Raw genomic sequence first — 9,448 nt, 5'->3', positions numbered from 1 at the left:
CAGTTATATTCTGTTATATTCAAAGCTAAGTGATTTCTTAAAAAACTGTTAAGATTTTATTTTATTTTTTTTGGCCCTACCAGGCAGCCTGTGGGATCTTAGTTCCCCAACCGGGAATCAAACCTGTGCCCCTTGCAGTGAAAGTACAGAGTCCTAACCACAGAACCACCAGGTAATTACCCCCTTTAAAAAAACTTTTAGTTTGAAATAATTTTAGGTTCAGATGAAGTTGCAAAAGTGTTTCAGTGAGGTCCTGTCTATCCTTCATCTGATAGTTCATATTTCCTGTAAGGAAGATGGGAACTCGTCCATAACGCTCTTGGAGCCTGCTCTGCATGCAGGTGGAGCGGGCTGGGATTGCTGCCACCCAGGAGCAGGCCTCAGCGGCTGACGGGGTGTGATGCACACCTCCGGAGGGTGACCGCCTGTCCTGGTTTGCCCAGGATGAGCAGCTGATGGGAATGTGGGTCTTTTAGTGATGAACCTGCCATCCTGGGAAACTGGGGACTTGGTCACCCTAAGTCCCAAGTACCCTTGTCCTGTGGGTGGTTGACTCTGAAGCTCAAAACTACTTCTCAGAATTCTTCAGCAGGATTGGCCTTCAGTTCCCCTTAGAGGAACTACCCACCCACTTGATAACGGACCTTTGATGGGGCATCTTTCCTTCTGTCTCACTCCCTCCATCCCCTTACCATTGCTTCCCAGGGCCGTCTCGGCGAGGAGCACGCCGGGGTCCAGTGAGCAGGTGTGGGGCAAGGTGAGGCTCCAGGTGGAACCTTCACACCCTGCACGGCTCTGTGTTCACCGTCTTTGCACACACACACTCACACAGTGCCTGAACTCCCACCTACCCCTGTCACTACTGACTGACGGGTGGGGGGTGGCACTCACCAGGGTCAGCTGCCCCTCAGTGAGCTCCGCGGGCTCTGGCCATGCCCAGCCTCTGCAAGGTGCCAGCAGCATCTCTGCTTGCTCTGGTCACTACCACAAAGTCCCGAGGGGCTGGAAGAGATTCCTGGTCAGGCTGGTGAAGGTTTCTGAAGCGTCACAACCGGGGCTCTCTGGCACTCCTGCTGACCCTTTCAGACTGGCTGCCCCATAAATCCTCTCTGGGCTTGCCCTCAGCTACACCCAGGCTTTTCCAGAGAAATAAAAATCCCGAACCTCACTGTGAAGTGCGCTGCCCTGCTGCTGAGCCAGCTGCTGCCCCACATGGGGACCAGGGAGTGAGGTCGGGAGAGGGGCTGGGGGCACTGGGGTCTCTGTGCACTGGTCTTTTCTACTCCTCAGGAAGCACTTGGCAGGGGCCCCGGGGCAGAGGATGGTGGGAGAGATGGGAGATGTGTCCTTTGGGAAGAGTTCCCCACTGGCTGTGACAATTGTGATGCAAGGTCGGCCGTGGGAGGGAAAGACTTGCTTTCCAGACCCTCAAAGGCCCTTCCACTGGCCTTCATTTCTCGACCTCAGAGAAGGCAGGGGCTCTGCTCCTTCAGTGGCAGCTGCAGGGAAACAGGCTCCAGAGTGGAGTGCCCTAGGGTCCCAGTTCTGGCTCCCCAACCTTGGTCTCACCTCTTTTCCTCCTGGTCAGAGGCACTGTGGCATTTGCTCCTCCTCACCTGCTAAGGCAGAGCCTGGCTCTTCTGTGTCCGGGGCTCCCGGGGGCAGGCCAGGCTGCGATGGCTCGGTGGTGTGCTTCCCTCACGGGGTCTCTGACGTGTGAGCATCACTTGGGCTCTGCTTTCCCACAGCACTGCCTCTCAGTCTTGGGTCCCTGTCCAAGGGACACCACTCTTGGCTGTGCTTATGGTGTCATTGACCCTGCCAGTGACTTTAGTGGCCATTAATTTAGAGGTCCTGTTTCTTCCCTGTGTTCCAGGCATAACAGGTATTCCCCAATCTTCTCATCACTAATTTTGAGCTGCCCTCCTCTCAGCATGAAAACACAGTCTCCTGGTTCATCTGGTCTCTTGGTTGAACTCATCTTTTATCTCATCACATCTGCCTTTCTCCTTACAGGGGAGGCCCTGTGGTTCTGGTCTCATCAACTGTGGTGTATGTGCCAGTACTTGTGGGTGTAAAACCTGGGAGGGGCTGGAGGAGGGGCAGCTGAGTCTGGTTTCTTGTGAGTCCCTGCAGTGTGGGAGAACTGGTTGTTAATCACAGATATGGAATTAAGATGTGTAACGTCAGTGTGATACCCTGACTGCTACAGACCTGCTATTATAATGTCACTTTGCCTTAACGTCTCTGAAACTCAGGGACGTTAAGCCATTTACATCCTTAGTAGTTGGATGTACTAGTACTAGTCCAGGCTCAGTAGTTGTGGTGTATGGGCTTTAGTTGCCCTGCGCCATGTGGAATCTTCTCAGATCAGGGATCAAACCCATGTCCCCTGCACTGGCAGGCTGATTATTATCCACTGTACCACCGAAGAAGTCCTAATTATCTCTTCTTATAAAGACACTGATCACATAGGAGGATTAAGGCCCACTCCAATGACCTCATTACCGAATTACCTTTTTAAGACCCTGTCTCCAAATATAGTCACATTCTGAGGTTCTAGGTGTTAGGAATTGGGGCAGGGAGCACAGTTCAGCCAATAACATTGACCCTTTCTCAAGCCCATTTGCTCACCACCTCACCCTCCATCTTCATAGGTGAGGCAGAAAAAAAGGTCTGAGAACTCTAACTTCTTGTCCCTCGCACCGCCTTGTGAATCTGTCTGTGAAGGGTTTTCTCCTTCCCTCCTCCTTACCATCAGTGAAAGGTGTCCTCCTCCACTCCCCACCCACACACACAATCCAAGCTGTCTCCCGCCCCCGCCCTGGCTTGGTTTCCCTTCCCACCTCCTTGGTATCCTTGAGCTGTTGGTTATTTTCTTACTGGTTCCTTCAGTATCTCCAATGACAAAACAGAGCTAGAGCAACTGATCCACCACATCTGCCCCGCAGATTCAGCGTCTATGCAGCCGTGACAGGTCCTCTTCCTGCTCTTTTGTGTTTGAGACTCTGCTGTGGGCTCTTGCCGGGAGCAGGAGTTCCATGGGATTATCTCCCTTCAGCGTCTGGGGGAGGATGGAGTCTTCCCGATGGCTTCTCCCTCTTGGTGCCTCTGTTCCTCTGCAGCGTCTGGGAGAGGATGGAGTCTTCCCGATGGCTTCTCCCTCTTGGTGCCTCTATTCCTCTGCCCACTCTGGGGAGAGAGACTGGTGGGAGGCCAAACAGGGAGGCTCAGTGAGGACTCACTCACTCCTGGCTTGGGAGGCTGTCGGCAGTCGTTCCTCTACTTGAGTCAGGAGTGAGAGTTTCTGGGTTCCCAGAACCCTTTTCTGACTTGTTGGCTCCGTCATTTCCAGAACCACTTGTACTTCCCCTCCTTTACAGCGCTGCTTTCATTTTATGTCAGAAAAATCATTTAAAACCTGGCAATAGGCAGCAGAGTTGGCAGAATATTTTCAGTGCCACATTGGGCTTGACTTTCTATCGTCTGTAAGCACAGGTTAACATGTACATTTTCATCTGTTGGAGATGCAAATGATTTCTGTCTATTAGAACCAATAATCATGAAGATTATGGTTTATTATCTTATTGGACATGAATCAGTTTTTTGTCTAATCCCCAAATCTTATTCTAACATTTCCTATAAATACCTTATTTCTCAATTGTCCTTTGAGTTCATTTAATATCTTATTTGTTCTCTCATTAATGAATGAGTTGAATAAGATTTTGACACCTATTCATTTTATATTTGTATGAGAGTCATGATATTATTTTTTTGAAAATTATGCTTCAAGACTGATTTATTGCACGTAGGGGGTAAACAAAATGGAGAGGTTATTAGACTTTGCAATAGGACTGTTGTTATTAATTATGCTGCTGAATTTCTCCTTTCCTACAATTTGTTTACCTTTCACATGAAAAATGTTTAAATTCTCTCTCATTTATAAAAAGTTATCCTTTATCCTTCTCCAGCTGCCATGTAATACTTAACCTTTTCTTTAACCCAGTGGTTTTAAAAAGTTGTCCAAGCTGTTGAAAAAGTTGTCTCAGACCAGATATCTAAGCAAAACATGAAGAACATCATTGAATATGGAAAGTTCATGTTTGACGGAAGTGAAAAGTTAATGCCTGGGAGAAGTAATTGCAATAACAAGAAATGAGTTCTTTACACTTTCCTACTGACTCCTTTAGAAAATTATTTATTTATTTATTTGGCTGCTCTGGGTCTTGGTTGGGGCATGTGGGATTTTAGTTACATCATGAGAACTCTTAGTTGGGGCACGTGGGATTTAGTTCCCTGACTAGGGATAGAACTTCAGGCCCCCTACATTGGGAGCTCAGAGTCTTAGCCACTGGACGACCAGAGAAGTCCTGCTTTCCTACTGACTCTTTGCTGCAAAGTTTTGGCCTCTGCTGGGCCTTTGTAGGATCTCCACGACCCTTTACCTCAATCAGCTTTAACCAGCTCTTAAAGTGAGTGAAAGGTTGCAATTGGAACATCTTTGTACAGATTTCCTCTTGAATCACCATAGATACAAGACCCTTACTGTGGGGAAAAAAAAGTCACATTGTAATGAGGAAGACTGATGTAAAATACAGATTAATGAGTTGAACAGCCAACAGAGCGGGACTTGTAGTAGAAGGAGATGAGGGACAGCAAGGGCAGTTGGAGGAAGGAGACAGGTTTGTGTTTTTTAAAAAGATATTTATTTGGCTGTGTGGGATCTTCGTTGTGGTGCGCAGACTCTAATGCCGTAGTTGCAGCGTGCTGGCTTAGTTGCTCTGTGACATGTGGGATCTCCACAGGAATGGAACCTGTGTCCTCTGCATGGCAGGGCAGATTCTTAACCACTGGACCACCAAGGAAGTCCCAGACAGGATGCTTTACTGGCCTCAGAATAGAGAGTTCTTCCATGAGCCTGAGTTCTTACCACAGTAGCTTGTTGGAGGCTTCCATGGCAGTGATGGAACAGTGATATTGTTCTGCACAATATTCATGACCCTGAGTTATTTCTTCATGTTATTTTTGGAGATCCAGCAAAAATAACAGTGAGATTTTTAAAGTGTTATGGACTGAAAGTTTGCATTCCCTTAAAATTCATATGCTGAGACATAATCTCCAGTGTGACAGTATTTGGATATGGACATTTGGGAGAAGATTAGGTCTTGAGGGTGGGGCCTTCATGAAGGGATTTGCGCCCTATGAGAAGAAGCCAGTGAACTAGCTTTCTCTCTTCGCACCCTGTGAAGACACAATAAGAAGTGAGCAGACTACAACCCCTGCGTGTTCTCACCAGAACCCAGCCATGCTGGCACCCTGACATCAGACTTGCAGCCTCCAGTACTGTGAGAAATAAATGTCTGATATTTACAAGCTACCCAGTCTATGGTACTCGCTGTGAACTAAGACAGTAAGCTTAACAAAGAGACTGAGCAATTAACAAGGAAAATACTAATGCCTAAGTAAATAAATGAGCAACATTTATTTTAAAAAAATTGCACAAGGAAGTCTAACTAGCCAATAAACATTAAAAAAATTTAAATTTAATTAGTAATCAAAGAATGGTAAATAAAGACAATAATGCTTTACCTTTTTTACCCATCAAGTTGACAAAGATTTTAAAAGGATAGCACTTAATTGTAATGAAGGGTAAAAAAAGTACATTCATACATTTTTGGTGAAAGGGGAAATCTTACACCTTTCTAGGAAAGCAACTTGGCCTTATGAATTAAGAACCTGACCCCATTTAATCCAGGATTTCCATTTATAGGAGTCTATTAAAGAAATGGCTTATGAAATTTTGAGTGCAAAACTATTTATAAAATAAAACTATTGGAAATAACATGAATGCCCCCAAACAAGGAAATTGTTCATTATTGTATCCTTCCAGTCTCCCCCTTGCTCTCTTCACTTCAGTGATATCGTCATTGCTGCTCTTTCCTGGGCAACCATACCAGTTCCAACATGAGGATGATTGAACTTGCTGTTCTCTCTCCTTGGAATACCCTTTCCCCAGATATCTGCATGGTTTGCACCCTATCTCATCGAGGTCTTTATTCAAACCCAGATTCTTAGTGGCATCCTTTTAAAAGTGCACCCCTCTACACATACTCATTTTCCCCTGGCTTCATTTTTCTCCCTAGCCCTCATCACCATCTAATATTCTACATAGGACTTTGATTCCAAGTTAGTCTATCTACAAATTTCATCATTGTCTAGTAGCCTTGAAAAAGATTTTAAATTTTAAAGCCCAATTAAATTCTACATTTCATTGCAATACAACTTATTGCATGTTTCTAAAAATATGACGGAATGAAGAACCTTGAGTCAAATCAAGATTTAAAAGCATAGAGAGACTCCAAAATGTGAAATTGGCTAAGTGAGAGGCTCTTTCTTTGTAAGGTGATACTGTTAACTGGTTAAACTAACTGAAGTTTAGCTGTCTTAGACCAAATGACTATTGGAGCTGGAACTTTAGGAAACTTGGTAGAAAAGTACCAGGATGCCAGGAAATATTGGCTATTTTGTATGTCTCTGTTTATTAAGATCTTTCAAAACAGAGAGCTTTATTTTGAGCTGAGAGGGTTGAAAGCAAAAACGGGGCAGAGCAGAGACCCCTCTGCCGTCATGCTTCTCACAGAATTGCCAAACCCAGACTCTCTGCCCCTTCTAAAATTAGCATAAAGCACAGGGAGGTGGGGAATCAGCCGGGAGATAAAATTGGGACACCTAAGAGGCCAGAAAAATGAAGGAAGCCAGATTTCCTGGACCCTTCCCACATCTGTCCTTCCGTGAACTCTCTGATTTAAGCAGTCCTGATAAGGAGCTGGCATGCGGGCAGCAGCCTGGTCACAGGTGCAGTTATTGCCTTACCTATTCTTTCACAGTTGGATTTAAGCAAAGGGGCAAAGGGCAAAGTTCCACGTCTTATGGCTAAGAGGGAGAACAGCAAGGGTGGTGTCCAGATCTGTGAATACACGGTTCTAAAGCGTAGAGAAAGTTGAGGAAGTTGACTAGCAGTGAAACCTCAAGCCTGGACAACATGGGAGCCTGTGTTTCTTTAGCCTCAAAGGTGACCCTAGGCCCCCGCCTCTCGTAACTGTGCCAGCAGGATGTGGGCTACTGAAGAAGTTCAGACTCTAATAGGGATCTTTTTGATGACTCTGTTCTATTCCCCTCTCAGCCGTGGAGAGCAATGGACAAAAGAGGTCTTTGAGTGGGCGGGACAATGGGCAGTGATACTGGCTGACTAATAAACTCCCCGCATTGTCAAGATAAGACCTCCATCCTACCTCTGCCCAGAAATATATACTTTGAATTGGTGACTACTGTTTCCCTTTTTTTTTTCCAGGTTATAGCTTTTTTCTTTATTAATTAATAAAAAATGTTTTCTACTTCCCTCCATCTTTTTTTTTTTTTTAATCCGTCAGGAGTGGTGAAATGTATCAGTCAAAATTTACATAGACAAAAAGAGTAAGATATGAAAGTAAAAGGGATGCACATATTTCAAGGATCTGGACTTGGAGCTGGATGCAATAACTGGATATGGCATTTGGTTGTTTCTTAACACATGGTACATTTTCATTTGTAAAGGAGATAGTTGCATTAAGTGGGGACCTTTTTTATTCTGTACATACGGAAAGAAGGAATGCTAAGCAGTTAAGGTGTGGAACATAGTAGACATAAATTGTTTCTCTACCCAGAATCTCCTCTTTGGGAGAAACACCCTTCCCCTGCATATAGGCTACGCAATTAGAACACTCCATCCATCTGGCCACAGGGATTGATTTAGGGATGGGTTCATGATTTAAGATAGTTCAATCAGAATTCTTACTGGACTTACACTGGGGCTAAAATTTTTCCTATTCTTCTAATTTTATAATTCTGAGAGTATTTGAAATGGGGTAGCTATCTCCATGCTTCTTGAAAGAAGTCTATCTGAAAGAAGAGGCCAACACACAGATTTAAGCAGAGCTGAGAGAAGGCAAGACAAGGAAGGAAAAAGAGATACAGAGATTTGACTGTCTTCTGAAAAGCAATTTCTGAGTGTCCCTGGATCTATGAATAACTAGGACAGAAGCAGATTCTATTCTGTACTTTCCATTGATGTGACACAATAAATCCCTTTCTTGTTAAGCAAGTTTGAGTTCTGTATCTGACACTTGAAACAGAGAGGATCCTGACTTGTATAGGCACTAACCATTCAGTCTTGCATATGTGGCAACCTAGCTTCTGTCTTCTGACTCCTCTGTAACTGCTCTTGCCACGCACTGTCGACTTTCTAGTTTCTAAATTTGATGAGCCCTTTTCAATCTTTATCTTCCTGGTTTCAAATTTGATGCTGTTTATAATGGCTTTTTTCCTCGAAATTCTCCTCCACTGCGTTTTAAGAGACACGGTTCTTTTTGTTCTTCCTACATTTTTGTTTCTCCTCAATTTACTTTCCAGACTAGTGTTTATCTCTGAAATGACTTGCTCCTCAGTGTTATATTCTTGATCCTCTTATGGTCTCATTATACAACTTCTCTGTGGGTAATCCATTTACTTTCAGAGCTTCTATCGATACTTACACACTTCAAGATCCTATCTTTAGTCTAGAGTCTCTTATCTCTCCACTCATATAACCCATGGCCTACCAGGACATCTTTTCTCGGATGTGCTTCAGACATCTCAAAAGCAACATCTTCTGTGTCTGATCTCACCATTCATCTAGGGTTCCAATCACAGTGATGGGGACCACATTTTAGTATTCGCCTCTGTTAGAAGTCTGAGCATCACTGCTGACTCCTTCTCTTCTTTACTCTCTCAGCAAATTGTCAATTATATCTCATAAATTTCACGATTATATTTCTCAAATCTGCCTCTGCATGCTGTACCACCTTTGCCTTTGGTCTAGTACTCTATAGGTGCTGCATTGCGTGGCTCCAGGAGTAACCACCCCTAGACCTCATGGGTAATGGCCCTGGTGGAGGCCCTCGTACCTTCTCACTTAGCTTACTGCTGCGACAACTTTCTAGGATTCTGCTCACATCCAGGCTCATTTCTCTTCAATCTTTTCTCTAAAGGTTGCAAAAGATTTCTCCTAAGTACAACTGGGAGCATACCACTTTTCTGCTACAAGTCTCATTGCTTGCCTACCTTTCCACCTTAATTTTTACCACTTTAGCTCTCTCTATTTTCTCCCTACTAAATATTTGGACTTCCCCAAATATGCCATGTTTTCTCCTGCCCTCTATATTTGCACATATGCCCCCTGTGTTTTGAGAATATATCCTTCTTCTTCTTTTTTTCCTTTTGGCTCCACTGGGTCTTCATTGCAGCCCAAGGGTCAGTAATTGTGGTGTGTAGGTCTGTTTCCCCACGGCATGTGGGATTTTAATATCCTAAACAGGAACTGAACCCAATTGGAAGGAGGATTCTTAACCACTGGACTACCAGGGAAGTCTCC

This window comes from Odocoileus virginianus, chromosome 6, assembly GCF_023699985.2.
Source record: "Odocoileus virginianus isolate 20LAN1187 ecotype Illinois chromosome 6, Ovbor_1.2, whole genome shotgun sequence".
Lineage (NCBI taxonomy): Eukaryota > Metazoa > Chordata > Mammalia > Artiodactyla > Cervidae > Odocoileus > Odocoileus virginianus.
This window is presented reverse-complemented; position numbering follows the sequence as displayed.